Here is an 18,847-nt window from a genome sequence, read left to right on the forward strand (position 1 = left end):
TAGAGGAGTCAATAAATGCACTAACAGAAGGGAATAAAGAGTCTAAATGGACAGTAGCTGTGCAGTAACTATTGGCAGCTGGAAATCAGCCATAAATTCATGAAAGAAAACAGCAGATATCCAGAAATTTCTGATACGGAAATACAATTAACACCTGTATTAGTGCAAGAATGTATAAACAACCGTATATTCAAATAAGCACATAGTCTGGGATGTACTGTAAATACAGAAAGTGTTGTATGTGTTTACTCGTGTTTGGATGGACACACACACACAGGCACAATGGCAAAGAAGGCACATCATCCCTTGTATTAATTTTTCATAACATCATGCTCAATACAAAATGCAATAAGTGTTTCTTGTAAGACGACTCCCGGGCACTTATAGCACTTGAGCACGCGGCGAGGTTTTTGTCCTCAGAGGTCCGGCCTCCATGTTTGTCTGACTGACTTTGTCTCTGGTAGCATGACATCTGATGCTGAAGACGCCCCGGGGCGGTACGGTGAGGAAAAGAAAGAGCAGAGCAAAACAGAGCGATCGACCAAAAGCTTCATAAGGAGACTCTCCATGCTGAGGAAAAATCTCTGTTGCGTATCACAGGATGCCGTACATCAATTCAGATATAATTCCCAGCATTTTCATTGTTTATCCACAATGACAGACGCGCGGCAGGACAGGATGTGTTGGAGGGATGGAGCTACCACCCCCCTTTTAAACCAACAGTTCAGACATATACTGTAGATTCAGAACAATCCTGAACAGGAGCTGTGGATCCCGCAGGTTTCCCATCGTATTCTTCGTGCACGTAAAATTTTGCGATGCTTGATCAATTTAACGTGTTAAAGTCGCAGCAGCCCCGAGGCAGGCCCCGAGCACAGGAAGTCAAATTTGTGATGTTTGTAACAGACATCTCAACATAATGGCAACGTATGAATATCTGTAGAAAGCTTTACCTTCTCTGGAAGAAAAATAAAACCGAGCATGATATTTTATAAACCTCCAATCACTAAGAAAGCAAACTAAAGCACAAGATCATCTTCTGGCAAAAGTGTAGCTTCACTGCTTCTTGATAAATTTTCTCCTCGTAGGGCTTCAACTGTAATTCAAAATTATCCCAGCAGAGGATTTGATGGATTGGGTCAGTTGGACCTGTCAGTTTTTGTTTAGCCCTGGCAACAGGTACATATTTCCCATGTCAAAAATGCTCATATAGAAACTGAAAAGAAAATGTGATGTGATTATTTAGTCAGTCAGTTATTTTCTTTTGTCCAGTTAAGGGTTGGGAAGCTATCCCAATGGTCATTTGGCAACCCCATGGACAGAGCACTAGTTAATAGCAAGGCAGACACCTTCACATGATCACTTGCACCTGTAACCAAGTCACTTAATCTGCATTTATTTGGAAATGGGAGGAAGCCAGAGCAACCGGAGGGAACTTATGCAAACACAGGGAGAACATGCAAACTCCATATAGAAAAGACCAGGTGGGAAGCCATCCCATAATCTTCTTGCTGTGAGGCAACAGTGCTAAAGACTCAGCCACAGTGATGTTGTCCTATGTTCATGAGGGCAGGCCGTCTGAGACGTTATGGGGTTCAGTGTCTTGCTCAAGAACATTTTGACCTTCAGCCATAACTGGGAAATTAACTGTATGATTACAGGACACCTGCTTTATATATATAAAGGCATATGTAAGGCATATATGTTTTGCTGATTAAGTGTGGGAATGTTCAGCTTTAAGTGCAGTGTTAAAAGTCATGTGACCTGGTATAGTGCGGACTCCAGGGCCTGTAGAAAATCAGAGTTAAGGCTCATTTATGAACAATATTAAATTTGGATACAGATGGAGCCTTCTGTTCTGCACTTTGCATGGATTTCATAAGTATTTGTGTCAGTTTCTGAAAGCGTATAGATATGCCTGGAATAGAGCAAGACCACCAGAAATTGTAATGGCAGTATAGCCAAAGTTTAAGTGGCCTTTTATTGTGGCCTACCTAAGGCACACCTGTGCGATAATCATGCTGTTGAATCAGCATCTTGATATGCCACACCTGTGAGGTGGGATGGATTATCTCGGCAAAGGAGAAGTGCTCACGAACAGATTTAGACAGATTTGTGAACAATATTTGAGAGAAATACATAGGAAATTTTGAGTAAAATTTACTCTGCTGGGATAGCATTTGATCCCCATCTAAATAGAGTAAATTACACTCTATCATAGAGTGAAATCAGCTCGACAGTTGTTGCAGACTGAAGCCCCCCCCAAAAAACACTGCTCCACCCTGCCTCCACTGCACATGTGTCATTCCGGAGCCCAGCAGCCCTTCTTGATTTTATTCTAATTGGTAATGGTGAAAAATGTTGGGCCCATATAAATGACATAAATTAAATATAAATAAATATAATTATAAGTTATGTCAAAACGTAGTGGTGCACTGTCATGACTTTTTTAAAGCCTTGAAAGGAGTGTAGTGTTCTGAAGTGTAACATCACGTATCCATGAAAACCAGAGTTGTGTAATCCCGGTGTCGCAGACCGAACAGTCCGCCCCTAAAAATTGGTCCGCCTTGCCTCCACTGCGCATGCATCATTTCGGACCTCAGCAGCTCGTCTAAGACAGAGTCTCTCCACCCAAAGCGATCAAATAGATTCATGTGTTTATTAACCATCAGATGACAAGGTAAAATCTCTTGAATCACTCTAAAATCAATTTTAAGCAGAAACGAGGCCAGATTCGGCGATGCTTTGAAATGACGATGCACGGTTAACGCATCAGCTAGCAGCTCGTGTAGCCGCAGTGCTCTGATCACTTCCTCCATCTGTTATTATGGAATAATGCTGAATTTATGTGGACATGATTGTTGTACAAGAGCTTCAGATATCTGTTGCTGAGATAGATGATGACTGGAGTGCAGTTTGAAGCAGAAACAAGGTGATAATCAGTGAACCCGCGGCTAATGACACATGCGCAGTGAAGGCAGCACTGATGGGGGACTGTTCGGTCGGTGGCACCGTCTGGTCAGTGCAAATGGTTTTATTCCAATAAGAGTTGATTTCACACTGTGTTGAGTTGATTTAGCTCTGTGATACTGTGTTTGGCTGGGATTAAATTCTATCCCAGCAGAGTAAATTTTACTCAGCAAAATTTCCTGTGTAGGTCTTTTGTGTATATAGAAAATGTCTTAGATCTTTGAGTTCAGCTCATGAAAAATGGGAGCAAAAACAAAAGTGTTGCATTCATATTTTTGTTCAGAGTATATATATTCTTGTCGTGACATATTTAATGGCTGCACAGACCTCCTCCTCTACATTCCTGCCTACACTTTTGTTTCTTCTGTGATAGAAACATATTTAAGATTTCTTCGATTGTCACCATATTTGAAGTATTTGAGAAACTTTTGAGAAACTTTCAAGTGGCTTTACTTAACATCCCTGTCATCATGAAGGACATATGGAAGCACGAGGGTAGTGACATCTACGCCGTTTAAAACTTAAGGACAGATTTACATACATAAGTGTGGCACAAATGAGCCTTAAAACGAATTCCTTCCTTGAATTTTAACACTGAAGTGTAAAATGTTTCTCCTGACTAACCAACATCTCTTTACAGCTTTGCGGTGAAGTGAAATCAGCGTGATGGAATCCCAGCAATCCTAGGATTTGCACAAGTCAGCGGGATGTTTGCAAAAGCTGAGAGAGAGAGAGAGAGAGAGAGAGAGAGAGAGAGAGAGAGAGAGATTGACATGCAAATGATTGTCTCACTTTATTGAGCGAGTACATTTAAGTTAATTTGCTGTTGGGAGTGGCTAATGGAAGTAAGCTCCTCCAGTAACTCTTAAGGAGTCAATCCACCTGATTTAGAGGAAGCAAGTGCGTAACTCTCTTGATTGACAGAGCTGTTACTCTGTGACATAACCGACTGACAGGGCGAGTTTCCAGCTTCCCACTTCCTGCATCGTGCATCATGGAGATACCCTCGTGCACCTTACCTTCCAGATGATGTGCTTATCCTGGTGGGACAAGCAGTCAAGTATTGTTTTAAAACCACCAGGGTGGGTCATAAATGTTGCACGGGGGGACTTCATGAAACATGCAGCACATATGCCCCCCTCGACTAAAAAGGCACACTGATGGACCTCTGGGAACAAAACATGTTAGTGCAGCATCATGGTGCGATTACAATCACGACAAGTCTGGGCCTTTATGGCTGCGACAAGAAATGAGTTAACCGTTGTAATCAGCGTGCATTATAGTGAGCGGAAAGTTTAAATGCTCTGTCCAAAAACACCACACGGAAAATAAAATGACCATTTCTTTATGTATTAGACAGGAAACACAATATATCAATATCAGTATATGTGGCATTTTCTGTGTTTGGAGGCAATGCCTGCAGATGTGTGTTTGTGTGTTTTTTGTCAAATGTGCCAGTCCATCCTAAAGTGTGTGCGCGCTCATGCTCGCCCTTTTATAGTTGTGTGTGAAGGACCCAGCAGAGGAGCTAAAAGTAAAGCGTCAGGCCGTAATTGCGTTACACGGACCGGTGATGGATTAAAGCACGGCTACGGAGACGCAGCAGCAACATTATGGTGTCTGAAATGTCAGGGAGAGAGCGCTCTCATTAATCGCCTTGGCCCTTACATTACTGCATTAGTTGTATTAGCAGCTAGAAGCCGACAAGCATTTTGGGATTTCTCGCTGAGGCAGGCTGCATCGCTCCCTTTATGATTTAGCAGGAAAAGCACTAAAACCGAGGGTGTCCTCTGGCTGTTTCTGCAACGTCAAATATTCTGTCTGCTGTCTTCAGCCTGTGTGGAATTTCACAAACCCAAACCTGTTCAAAAGCATATTACATATATTACTGTGGAACCATCCCTGAATCCAAACAGCCAAAATGCCAACCCTAGTGGAGTAAATAGTTTGGGTCTTATTAATATGAGGTCACTGACCTTAAAATCATTGTTGATAAATAATTTCATTATGGAACATCCACCTAGTTATGATCAGTTTATGTGAAACCTGGCTGAAACCTATTGTTGTCCTCCTCTTAAACGTGGCCTGCCCACCTGCATACAGATTTAGTCATGTCCTTCACAATACAAAAGAAGGTGGAGATGCTGCTTTTATTCATAAATCTGGGTTTAGGGTTAGGGTTAGGGTTAGGGTTAAGGGTTAGGGTCTAAAATATAACTCGTTTGAACATTTGACTCTCTGCTCGGCTCAGGATGCTGCATATAGCCAATGTCAGATGGATAAAATTCAAACATGTTACTTTGTCACCGTATATAGGCCCCTGGGTGCATATTCTTGTCACAGTTTGGCCCTGATCTGGGCCTTGATTCCATTTCTTCCCCTTTCTTTTACTCACCATCTGCTGCAGCTTTGTTTTATTAGTTGTTTATTTTCATAATGTGCTTATTCTATGTTCCATTTTGCTTTGCCACTTTGTTTCTTTGTTACTTCTATACTTTGGCCATAAGTTCAGTTCCATTCTAGTTTGCTCTGCCAGGTTGTGTTTTTCATTGTTAATCATTTTACTATCATCTGTTTATTTTTGCTGTTCTCATTTCTGTTATTTTCTGTTGTACTTTTATATGGGGTTTTGTTTTCTGTTAATCTGTTGGTCTTTGTTTGTTTGTTTTGTCATCTGGTTAGCTTCTATTTTATACTTCAGTCATGAGTCAGTTCCAGTCTAGTTTTGCCATTGAGTTTATTTTCTTCTTATTATTCTCATGTTCATGCTTGGTCCTGATCCGCTTCTTGGTAATATTTTATTCTGTCCTCGGCCTCTGTTTAAGCTCTGTTCATAGTTCCCTGTTTCCCTCACGCTCATCTGATTATGTTCACTCCATGCCCTGCACCCGCCATTATGTCTTCGTCCCTCACTTATGTCTGATTACGTTCTCACTTCACATCACTGCACCTGCCTTGTGTCTTTGTTTCTCACTTTGTTTTTGTCTGCTTTGTGTTTTCATTCACTCATGCTCTTGGCACCTCTTCACGTATCTTTGTCCTTTCTTCACTCCACTTTGTGTTATCCTCCCTCACTATCTTGCACCATGCATAATCTTCATTCACTGGTCACACCCCTTTCTAGATTGTTCCTCATGTGCACCTTGTTAACTCCTGTCTTATTTAAACACTTCCCAGCCATCACTTCCCCGCCAGATTGTTGTCCTTAGTACACATTCCAGCCTTGGTTCACGGTCCTGTTTTTGCCAAGCTGTGTACCATTTAGTGCTCTGTTCTCCTCGGCCATGCCTCTAGCCTCATCTTGGAACTCTGTGTTTGCTCGTGCCTCTGATCCCTGCTCATTCATGACTACGTCTCTGCCTAATCCTGATTGTACCTCTGCTCCGCTGCTTGATAACCAGTGTACCGATCCTAGGCCTGGAATAAAGTCCATGTTTCCACTTACACCTGAACCTAGTCTGGGAGTCTGCATTGCTACGGGTGCCGGGCAGCCGTCCGTCCTGACAATTCTGAATTCTTAGATTAATTTAGTGACTTTATCTCTAATTTGGCAGCCCGTGCAAATAACATTCTGATTGTTGGTGACTTCAACATTCATATAAACAAGCCATCGGACCCCATCTGCAAATCATTCATGGACATTATAGATGCATTAAGATTCCAGCAATGCATTCAGGGTTCAACTCACATTTGTGGAAACATCCTGGATTTGCTTCATCCTAGCTTGTGGTATCGCTCTCTCAAATTTTGACATTGTGTCTCTTGCATTGGTGCTTTCAGATCACTCATTTATTAAGTTTACAGTCTCACTGCCATGTCCGCTGGGATGAGATGCTTATTTAGCATCACGGTGATGCATCAACTCCTCAACTACAAATGAACTTGGAGCTAGACTGCCTGATATCTTACCGTCACTTTCGGAAAATACTCATTCAGGAGACAGTCTTGTGGACAGTGGTGGGCACACTTCCGATAACCAATAATTATTGAAGATAAAGTTTTCATTATTGGATTATCTTTTCAGATAACTTTGAAAACCATTATCAGACTAATTATCTTCCGATAAATTTTTGTCCAATAATTTTTAGACCATTAACGTGGTAAACAAAGGTGAACAGATGTGTAGTTCTACCCTCTACAAACAGAGGAGAGCTGCTTCTATAAGAAACTGCTCTATCCTCTGCAGGCAAAGGAGAACTAGTCACAAAAAAAAGAAACATTTTTGTTTTAACCCCCATACTGATACGCGGCCAATATCACCCAAGTCATCCAGAGGCATACATTTTTAACTTATGGTTCAAATTTTAACTAAACTTAGTTTGGACACATTATTTAAATTAACATCACTTCTGAAGTTTTATAAAGTGAAAATATCAGATATATGTTTTAGTTTTAAAGTAATGCGCTAATTTTTAAGGTTTTAGTGTGGGCATGCTGTGCCCAGCAGTGCATTATGGGTAGGATAGGGTAATCTCAGTACGTTCATGACAGGAGAATGCATTTGAGACACTCTGATCAGGACAACAGCATTAAACTCTAGTGCCTAAAACTCTCGTGAATATATTCTCTTGGTTTATAGATGTTGTTTTTGTGTTTGCTTTTATTAAATTCCACGCATCTTAAACATAGCAAGTAGCAACACAGATTATCTGGAATTTTGTTTTGGAAAGTTTTCAAGGTCTCTACTGCCATCTACTGGTCAGTAGTATTCATGGCAGTGCTCAGACTGAAGGTGGGCAGACACTGTACCAGAGAACAGCACGGCGTAAAAGTTCAGAGCGCCCGATTTATGTTCTCACACACATTGTGCGTTCAAAAACCACACGCTGGACTTGTGTTTCCAGAAGCAAAACATAAACAGAAGCTTTTTTCAAACTTAATTTACAAAAACTCTCAATGGGAGACATCAAAGTTTAAAAAAAAAAATATTACAAGACAGATCTGCGGTGTTTGCACAGACACAAGAATATCAAACAGGTTTGGTTTTCATCTGACCATACGATCGACGATCAGGAGGTGGCCGTGAGATGTTAAACGCAGCTCGTTACTCCATGTATACTAAATCATGCAGGATGCTCGATTAACCTGAAACTCGGTGCGATCCAAAAAATTCTCACACGAATGAAAAATCTGCTGAAAAAGGGCCAAAACTCGCACTGGCATCAGTAGTTGGCAGTGTTATATTTATTTTGACACCGGTTATATCAGACGGTTATCTAATTACAACTTGGCTTTTTTTTTTGAAAATGCCTTTTTTTTTACAAATAAAAAATGTCATATTTTACAAAAGCACATTTATCTGTAAACACCAACACATGACACGCCTCACATTAACGTGTTGGTTTACATTGAATTAATCAACCAGTCAGTGTAGCGGAGACACATTTTACCCAGAATGCCATCTGTCTGTGTTTGTTGCAAAACTTCAGAATTAGTGCATTATTCAACGTTAAAAGATATATGTTATATCTTAACTTTGCACAAATGACAGAATTGACATTAATCGAGTTATTCTATCAGTATTCATTTTTATTTATACACCAAACCATAAGTCAGCATTGCTTTATTTTCCAAGACCTCGGCCTGATGGCAGCGCTGTGATTGGGTAGAGTTGAGCTTTCTGGCTCTTCTCAGTTGTGTCTGTGCTGGAAGCCATGTAGTAAACTGGAGCTTCCAGCAGGGGGCAGGATGCTGAAAGACAAAAGTGCTGATTCATTGTTTGGGTCTGTTGTCGTTTTTGATGCTTCCAAAAGCGATCGCAGTGTTAAAACTCAAAATCAGCTTGTTAGTAATTGCAACTATACCGGAGACAACACTGGAATTTATTGGTTATCTGTAACTTCCGATACATTTTTGGGTGGTTTATCATTTTATTTTTATTGAAGATAACTTTTCAATTATCTGATTATCTGTTATTGAAGTTAATTTTTTGGTTATCTGTGCCCACCACTGCTTGTGGACAGCTTAAACTCAAATTTCACAAGCACATTGGACATGATCACTCCATCTACACATCAGAGAAATCATTAGGACTGCTTTTGTCCACCTTCATAATATAGCAAAGGTTTGTTCCATCCTGTCTATGGCTGATGCATAGACTCTGATCCATGCATTTGTCTCTTCTAGACTGGTCTACTGCAATGTTCTAGTCTCTGATTTACTGCAGTCCAGCATTAGGGGTCTCCGACTGGTTCAAAATGCTGCTGCCAGAATTCTGAATAAAAGCAGAAAGATTGACCACATTGCACCGATTCTGGCCTCCCTTCATTGGATTCCTGTCTCTGTGAGGTCTGATTCTAAGGTTCTGCTGTTAACCTTTAGAATTATTCATGGGTTAGCACCTCCCTACCTAGCTGACCTAATTACACCCTGCATACCAACCCGCCTACGCTCTGAGGTCCCAGGACACAGGACTACCTTGTGTCCAGTCAGCAGGACACAGAGCTTCCTCTTATCATGCACCTGCCTTGTGATCTCCCTGCAGAGATAAAACAGTCAGATTCCATACAAACATTCAGGTCCAGACCAAATACGCATCTATTCTTCTTCTCGTATGACTCGCATACAGGTGTAGTATGAAACTATGCATCCTGTCCTTTTCATACATATTATTAGCAATGGAACAGGTTGCTGCCTCACTACATCAAAATTCTGGGCCTGTTAGTGAAATACAGGGCTACCTGCTGGTGGCCACCTTAGTAATTTCTTTGCTTCCCTGTTGTTTTACTGCTGGTGAATTAGTCCCTCGAGTGCAGTTATTTCTGGCCAACAGATTCTGCTCTTTTTCTCTCTGTCCAAGGCACTGACAACACCAATGACTGATCTTGGCCCTGCACCCCAGGGCACCGGACTGACCTCTGGATTCCACACCTGTTGCACCACTGACCGGAGGTCCTGTCCTGCAGCCTACTGGTTCAGGACATGGAAGCCTATGTATTAGAGACCAAGTATTGACTCTACTGTATTTTCAGTTAAGGATTCTGTTTTTGTTGCTCTTCTGTTTTTTCTGTTTGTAAAGAAACTCTTGACAATCTGTAAAAACCTTGTAACTGTTAGAATGGCCTAAGCAGTGGGTCACCTCTCTGGGTCTGGTCTGCTTGAGGTTTCTTCTTCATTATCACCAGAAAGAGTTTTCCCTTACCAATGTTGCCTGTGTGTTTGCTCAGAGGTGTTGGTAAGGTTAGACCTTACTCATGTGATGCGCCTTGAGGCAGCTTTGTTGTGATTTGACACTATACAAATAAAATAAATTGAAAAACCAGTATGGTGTCTCACTTTCAGAAGAGATGAAGGGATGGTAGACAGAAAGAGACTTTTTCTTTTCAAAAATATTTGTTTTGTTTTTGGTTTTGGAACCAGAAAAGTGAAGTAGCTGTAAAAGTGATGATTTAATAATAAAGTATCACTCAAAGATTTGTACACATTTTCGATCGGGTGGGTACACTCACCTGCCACTTTATTAGGTACACCTTGCCAACAGTGGGTTGGGCCTCCTTTTGCCTTCAAAATGCCTTAATTCATCATGGCATACATCCAAGTAGGTGTGAGAAACATTCCTCAGAACTGTTGGTCAATACTGACATGATGGCATCATGCAGTCACGCATTCAACCAGTCTGACCTCTGACATCAACAAGGCAGTTTTGTCCACACAACTGCCACTCACTGGCTATCTTCTCTTTTTCAGACCATTCTCTGTAAAGCGTAGGTGTTTGTGCGTAAAAATCCCAGTAGATCAGCAGTTTCTGAAACACTCAGACCAGTCCGTCTGTCACCAACAACCATGCCAAGTTCAAAGTCACTTAAATCCTCTTTTTTTCCCCCATTGTGATGCTCAGTTTGGACTTCAGCAAATCATCTTCACCACATCTAAATCCTGAAATCCACTGCGGTACTGCCATGTGATTGGCTGATTAGCTATTTTTGTTAACAAGTAATTGAAGAGGTGTACCTAATAAAATGGCCGTTGAGTGTATATTCAAAGACAGTTCAACAGTTATGTGTTTGATCTTTCAATGTCATCTAAAGTCAAAGCCCATGTGACCAAGAGAAAGGAGATATAATGTATTACTTCATATTAGTGTTGAATAGTAACCGTAGGTGTATTTTTAACAAATTCCTCAGAATGGTAATTCAAAATATTCCCTACATATAAACATTTAGCCAAAATTTTGACCTTGGTCTGCAATCTTGATTTTTTAAAACTGATTTTTCCACTATAAATCAAATGACGTTGATCTTCCTTGACTTATTTTATCAAGTTAGGTCCAAATCAGATCAAAACTCTGAGTTATTTTGTTCATCCATGAACAGATGGACATACACACAAGACCAAAAACAAAACCTGTCATGCACTACTGAGTGCAGGTGTAATAAAATGCTGAAAACTGTCTGTCTTACTTATTGTAATGCATTACAGTAAAAATAGTTGTTTGGAGAATGCATTCAACTTGCACCTTTAAGGCGAACCCCTGCTCCACCCCATTCTAGTTAAAATAGTAGATCCGCCCTTGCTGCACAAAGCCCTTTGTAACTGTTACAATGATTTAAGAGTACGTGCAACAGATTCTACATACCGATCAAAATCTCACTGAGTCAAACAATGTGGGTGGTGGTGTTCTGGCTTAAAGCAAAAATACAGTAATACACACACACACACACACACACACACACACACATCTGTTATCCCACCTCTCAATAACCTAATAGTTCTCCTGTGTGAAAATTGATTTTCAGCGACATGTTCCATCACAATCTCACTCTTTTTCTTCTTTTGATTCCATTCATCTCCTTTGCAGTACAGATATTTACACTGTAGCTGTTATTAATAAGTAGCAATTGATTTTTGCTGAGCAATAAAACATCGCGCATGCAGTCGGGGTTAATGTTGATTGCCGGGTCGTGTAAGTTATAGGCCGGCGAATGGATCAGTGTTTTGCATTTGCCTGATTGTCGTCCTCTGACAGAGAGGAATGGGCAGGGCAGAGGTCATGAGGGAAACCACAAGGATCTACGGACAACGTTCGAGCCTTGTTCACTGTGAACTCAGCACTTTATTATGTAGAGTATATACCATACTGGATGGCCCGTGGTACTACAAACAAACATTGACTGGACTGTTTTGTCCAGATGACATGGTTCCTTAAATGGAATATTGATTTCCTCTGACGTCACACTGCCCCAGTTGCCACAACTTCAACATTAGCAAAATGCTAAGGTTCCTTGATTTCATCTGATGTCATCCTGCCCCAGTTGTTACGTCTCAACCATGACTGATTTTATTCTAGTTGGTAATGGTGAAAAAGGGCCCATATAAATTACGTTACATTAAAACGTAGCGGTGCACTGTCATGATGTTTTTAAAGCCTCGAAAGGAGTGTAGTGATCTGAAGTTTGGCTCTCACTGCGGTATTGTATCACTTCCTGTTCCGGAGCACAGCGGTGTTTTGCTGTATCTGTTAATTTTGGCTCTCTGTTGGGACTGTTTACACAGAGACTGCTACCTGCTGCTTTGGACTTTGAACTAATAGTCTTTTTCAAGACTTTTTACTTTTTTACCTTTTTATTTTTTTTTTTTTTTTTACTTTTTTACTTGACTCTACTGGTGGTCGGCTCTCACTGCGGTATTGTATCACTTCTTGTTCCGGAGCACAGCGGTGTTTTTCTGTATCTGTTAGCTGTTTGATCTGCGCAGTTAGATTGATCTAGTTATCTAGATTACGATTTGTTTCCCAGTGTAATCTTTACGTGCCTTAACTAAAGCACTCCTTCTGCTGAATCACCTCTAAATTATTTACACATTATTCGCTTTGCGTGTTTTTAGGAATCCGCTAGCTTAGCGTAGCTACTAGCTCTTAGCCGATTTAGCATGGCGGCTTCTCCTGTCTCTCCCGCACTTTTCTGCTCTGGGTGTGAAATGTTTAGTTATTCCTCGGCCTCCTTTAGCAGTAATGGTACTTGTAATAAGTGTAGCTTATTCGTAGCTTTGGAGGCCAGGCTGGGCGAATTGGAGACTCGGCTCCGCACCGTGGAAAATTCTACAGCTAGCCAGGCCCCTGTAGTCGGTGCGGACCAAGGTAGCTTAGCCGCCGTTAGTTCCCCCCTGGCAGATCCCGAGCAGCCGGGAAAGCAGGCCGACTGGGTGACTGTGAGGAGGAAGCGTAGCCCTAAACAGAAGCCCCGTGTACACCGCCAACCCGTTCACATCTTTAACCGTTTTTCCCCACTCGACGATACACCCGCCGAGGATCAAACTCTGGTTATTGGCGACTCTGTTTTGAGAAATGTGAAGTTAGCGACACCAGCAACCATAGTCAATTGTCTTCCGGGGGCCAGAGCAGGCGACATTGAAGGAAATTTGAAACTGCTGGCTAAGGCTAAGCGTAAATTTGGTAAGATTGTAATTCACGTCGGCAGTAATGACACCCGGTTACGCCAATCGGAGGTCACTAAAATTAACATTGAATCGGTGTGTAACTTTGCAAAAACAATGTCGGACTCTGTAGTTTTCTCTGGGCCCCTCCCCAATCAGACCGGGAGTGACATGTTTAGCCGCATGTTCTCCTTGAATTGCTGGCTGTCTGAGTGGTGTCCAAAAAATGAGGTGGGCTTCATAGATAATTGGCAAAGCTTCTGGGGAAAACCTGGTCTTGTTAGGAGAGACGGTAGCCATCCCACTTTGGATGGAGCAGCTCTCATTTCTAGAAATCTGGCCAATTTTCTTAAATCCTCCAAACCGTGACTATCCAGGGTTGGGACCAGGAAGCAGAGTTGTAGTCTTACACACCTCTCTGCAGCTTCTCTCCCCCTGCCATCCCCTCATTACCCATCCCCGTAGAGACGGTGCCTGCTCCCAGACTACCAATAACCAGCAAAAATCTATTTAAGCATAAAAATTCAAAAAGAAAAAATAATATAGCACCTTCAACTGCACCACAGACTAAAACAGTTAAATGTGGTCTATTAAACATTAGGTCTCTCTCTTCTAAGTCCCTGTTGGTAAATGATATAATAATTGATCAACATATTGATTTATTCTGCCTAACAGAAACCTGGTTACAGCAGGATGAATATGTTAGTTTAAATGAGTCAACACCCCCGAGTCACACTAACTGTCAGAATGCTCGTAGCACGGGCCGGGGTGGAGGATTAGCAGCAATCTTCCATTCCAGCTTATTAATTAATCCAAAACCCAGACAGAGCTTTAATTCATTTGAAAGCTTGTCTCTTAGTCTTGTCCATCCAAATTGGAAGTCCCAAAAACCAGTTTTATTTGTTATTATCTATCGTCCACCTGGTCGTTACTGTGAGTTTCTCTGTGAATTTTCAGACCTTTTGTCTGACTTAGTGCTTAGCTCAGATAAGATAATTATAGTGGGCGATTTTAACATCCACACAGATGCTGAGAATGACAGCCTCAACACTGCATTTAATCTATTATTAGACTCTATTGGCTTTGCTCAAAAAGTAAATGAGTCCACCCACCACTTTAATCATATCTTAGATCTTGTTCTGACTTATGGTATGGAAATAGAAGACTTAACAGTATTCCCTGATAACTCCCTTCTGTCTGATCATTTCTTAATAACATTTACATTTACTCTGATGGACTACCCAGCAGTGGGGAATAAGTTTCATTACACTAGAAGTCTTTCAGAAAGCGCTGTAACTAGGTTTAAGGATATGATTCCTTCTTTATGTTCTCTAATGCCATATACCAACACAGTGCAGAGTAGCTACCTAAACTCTGTAAGGGAGATAGAGTATCTCGTCAATAGTTTTACATCCTCATTGAAGACAACTTTGGATGCTGTAGCTCCTCTGAAAAAGAGAGCTTTAAATCAGAAGTGTCTGACTCCGTGGTATAACTCACAAACTCGTAGCTTAAAGCAGATAACCCGTAAGTTGGAGAGGAAATGGCGTCTCACTAATTTAGAAGATCTTCACTTAGCCTGGAAAAAGAGTCTGTTGCTCTATAAAAAAGCCCTTCGTAAAGCTAGGACATCTTTCTACTCATCACTAATTGAAGAAAATAAGAACAACCCCAGGTTTCTTTTCAGCACTGTAGCCAGGCTGACAAAGAGTCAGAGCTCTATTGAGCTGAGTATTCCATTAACTTTAACTAGTAATGACTTCATGACTTTCTTTGCTAACAAAATTTTAACTATTAGAGAAAAAATTACTCATAACCATCCCAAAGACGTATCGTTATCTTTGGCTGCTTTCAGTGATGCCGGTATTTGGTTAGACTCTTTCTCTCCGATTGTTCTGTCTGAGTTATTCTCATTAGTTACTTCATCCAAACCATCAACATGTTTATTAGACCCCATTCCTACCAGGCTGCTCAAGGAAGCCCTACCATTATTTAATGCTTCGATCTTAAATATGATCAATCTATCTTTGTTAGTTGGCTATGTACCACAGGCTTTTAAGGTGGCAGTAATTAAACCATTACTTAAAAAGCCATCACTTGACCCAGCTATCTTAGCTAATTATAGGCCAATCTCCAACCTTCCTTTTCTCTCAAAAATTCTTGAAAGGGTAGTTGTAAAACAGCTAACTGATCATCTGCAGAGGAATGGTCTATTTGAAGAGTTTCAGTCAGGTTTTAGAATTCATCATAGTACAGAAACAGCATTAGTGAAGGTTACAAATGATCTTCTTATGGCCTCGGACAGTGGACTCATCTCTGTGCTTGTTCTGTTAGATCTCAGTGCTGCTTTTGATACTGTTGACCATAAAATTTTATTACAGAGATTAGAGCATGCCATAGGTATTAAAGGCACTGCGCTGCGGTGGTTTGAATCATATTTGTCTAATAGATTACAATTTGTTCATGTAAATGGGGAATCTTCTTCACAGACTAAAGTTAATTATGGAGTTCCACAAGGTTCTGTGCTAGGACCAATTTTATTCACTTTATACATGCTTCCCTTAGGCAGTATTATTAGACGGTATTGCTTAAATTTTCATTGTTACGCAGATGATACCCAGCTTTATCTATCCATGAAGCCAGAGGACACACACCAATTAGCTAAACTGCAGGATTGTCTTACAGACATAAAGACATGGATGACCTCTAATTTCCTGCTTTTAAACTCAGATAAAACTGAAGTTATTGTACTTGGCCCCACAAATCTTAGAAACATGGTGTCTAACCAGATCCTTACTCTGGATGGCATTACCCTGACCTCTAGTAATACTGTGAGAAATCTTGGAGTCATTTTTGATCAGGATATGTCATTCAAAGTGCATATTAAACAAATATGTAGGACTGCTTTTTTGCATTTACGCAATATCTCTAAAATCAGAAAGGTCTTGTCTCAGAGTGATGCTGAAAAACTAATTCATGCATTTATTTCCTCTAGGCTGGACTATTGTAATTCATTATTATCAGGTTGTCCTAAAAGTTCCCTAAAAAGCCTTCAGTTAATTCAAAATGCTGCAGCTAGAGTACTGACGGGGACTAGAAGGAGAGAGCATATCTCACCCATATTGGCCTCTCTTCATTGGCTTCCTGTTAATTCTAGAATAGAATTTAAAATTCTTCTTCTTACTTATAAGGTTTTGAATAATCAGGTCCCATCTTATCTTAGGGACCTCGTAGTACCATATTACCCCAATAGAGCGCTTCGCTCTCAGACTGCAGGCTTACTTGTAGTTCCTAGGGTTTGTAAGAGTAGAATGGGAGGCAGAGCCTTCAGCTTTCAGGCTCCTCTCCTGTGGAACCAGCTCCCAATTCAGATCAGGGAGACAGACACCCTCTCTACTTTTAAGATTAGGCTTAAAACTTTCCTTTTTGCTAAAGCTTATAGTTAGGGCTGGATCAGGTGACCCTGAACCATCCCTTAGTTATGCTGCTATAGACGTAGACTGCTGGGGGGTTCCCATGATGCACTGTTTCTTTTTCTTTTTGCTCTGTATGCACCACTCTGCATTTAATCATTAGTGATCGATCTCTGCTCCCCTCCACAGCATGTCTTTTTCCTGGTTCTCTCCCTCAGCCCCAACCAGTCCCAGCAGAAGACTGCCCCTCCCTGAGCCTGGTTCTGCTGGAGGTTTCTTCCTGTTAAAAGGGAGTTTTTCCTTCCCACTGTAGCCAAGTGCTTGCTCACAGGGGGTCGTTTTGACCGTTGGGGTTTTACATAATTATTGTATGGCCTTGCCTTACAATATAAAGCGCCTTGGGGCAACTGTTTGTTGTGATTTGGCGCTATATAAAAAAAATTGATTGATTGATTGATTGATTGAAGTGTGACATCACGTATCCATGAAAACCAGAGTTGTGTAATCCCAGATTCAGTGATAAAAATCCAACCACATATTTGTTCCATCTACCCACTACACCAGCTGATTCTAATTAATTCAAGTGTTCAGGCAGGTAATTGAGCTAATCGGTGAAATCACCTGATTATTGTGCACATATAGATAGGAATAATACATGGTAGGACTTTTACTCAATAAAGTCGCGTTACTCACCTCTGATGTGAAAACTTCAACTGGTTCTACACTATCTTGTCAAAATAGCCGTTTTGAGTTTTGAAGACCGATCTGACCAAAAAGTGTGAAAGTTTTACATCCTTAAGGACAGTGCTGAGGGATTAAACAAATAACATGAGTTACTTATTTCAATATGTTTAATGTATCAATAATCAGCTTAGTAAAAGATTTTCAACTTAGCTCATAACAGGAGTGCCAGTAGACTACAGTATGTGCTATGCAAAACTTTTCCGACAAAAGGTTTACCCTGGATCTATATTGGGGCAATGCCGTAGTCTGTACTGATCTGACTCTCTGAGTCTGACTCTCTACACCCAAACTCAACAGATGACAAAGTAATCATACAAAAGTCAGTTTTAAGCAGAAATGAGGCAATAATCTATTAAGTGCTGCTAATGCTCTGAAATCACGTATGCGCAGTGAAGGCAGGGGGGCCGATCAGACGGGGTGAACCATTCAGACTGCAACACTGGTGTTATGCCAGTTTTACGTCATGATCATACCACTACATAATCAGAATGGAAGTTCACTTTGGTGCCCTATTAGTTGTATGCACAGTGTATTTACCCCAGGAGTGGGCAATCATGTGCCATGAAGGGCCACGACAGTGCAGACTTTCCTTGCAACCAATCATCTCAACAGGTGATTTCATTGATGTTCAGGTGTTTATGTTCAGGGGAGAAGCTCATCAGCAAACCCATCTGCTGAGGTGATTGGTTGCAAGGAAAACCTGCACTATCTTGGCCCTCGTTGCCCACCCCTGATTTACCCTGACTCCTACCCACTTCCGATACCCAACTCTAGGGCCATGAAAATGTCCCAAGGCCCTAGACCTTCAACAGATGAAGCTACATGGGTCTAGCTATATACACTAGCAGTCAAACGTTTGGACACACTTTCCTATTCAATTCAATGGAAAAATACATCCAAACTTTATATATCAATATATAGCTGTTGGCATATGTCACTTAATCACAGCTACCTGATTTCCTTTGAGTCGACAGACCAAAAACAACCCATTGCACGGGTCACTTTCTCAGGGTTGGATGAACAGTGAGATGCATCATGTGTGAGGAAGGTGGGCAGGAGAAGGATGGTCATTTAACCGCAGTCACATAGATCACAATTTCCCATGAGTGTCCTTGGGTACCTGATCTGTGCAAGGAAATACTGTACCCCTACCTATTGTTCCTTACACTCCTACAGTACGTGAATGCACACGCACAGGTATCTGTTTGTCTGGCGAGCGCCTCTGTTCACATGGAAGAAGTTGTCCTCCTGCTCCAGGATGAGGTATTAGCTTTCCCCTGAGGGAGAGTTCTAATTAGGTAATTGACTGATGTATAAAGCAGGTGCATGTATCCGTTACAGCCGACTCG

The sequence above is a fragment of the Thalassophryne amazonica genome, chromosome 17, assembly GCF_902500255.1.
Source record: "Thalassophryne amazonica chromosome 17, fThaAma1.1, whole genome shotgun sequence".
Lineage (NCBI taxonomy): Eukaryota > Metazoa > Chordata > Actinopteri > Batrachoidiformes > Batrachoididae > Thalassophryne > Thalassophryne amazonica.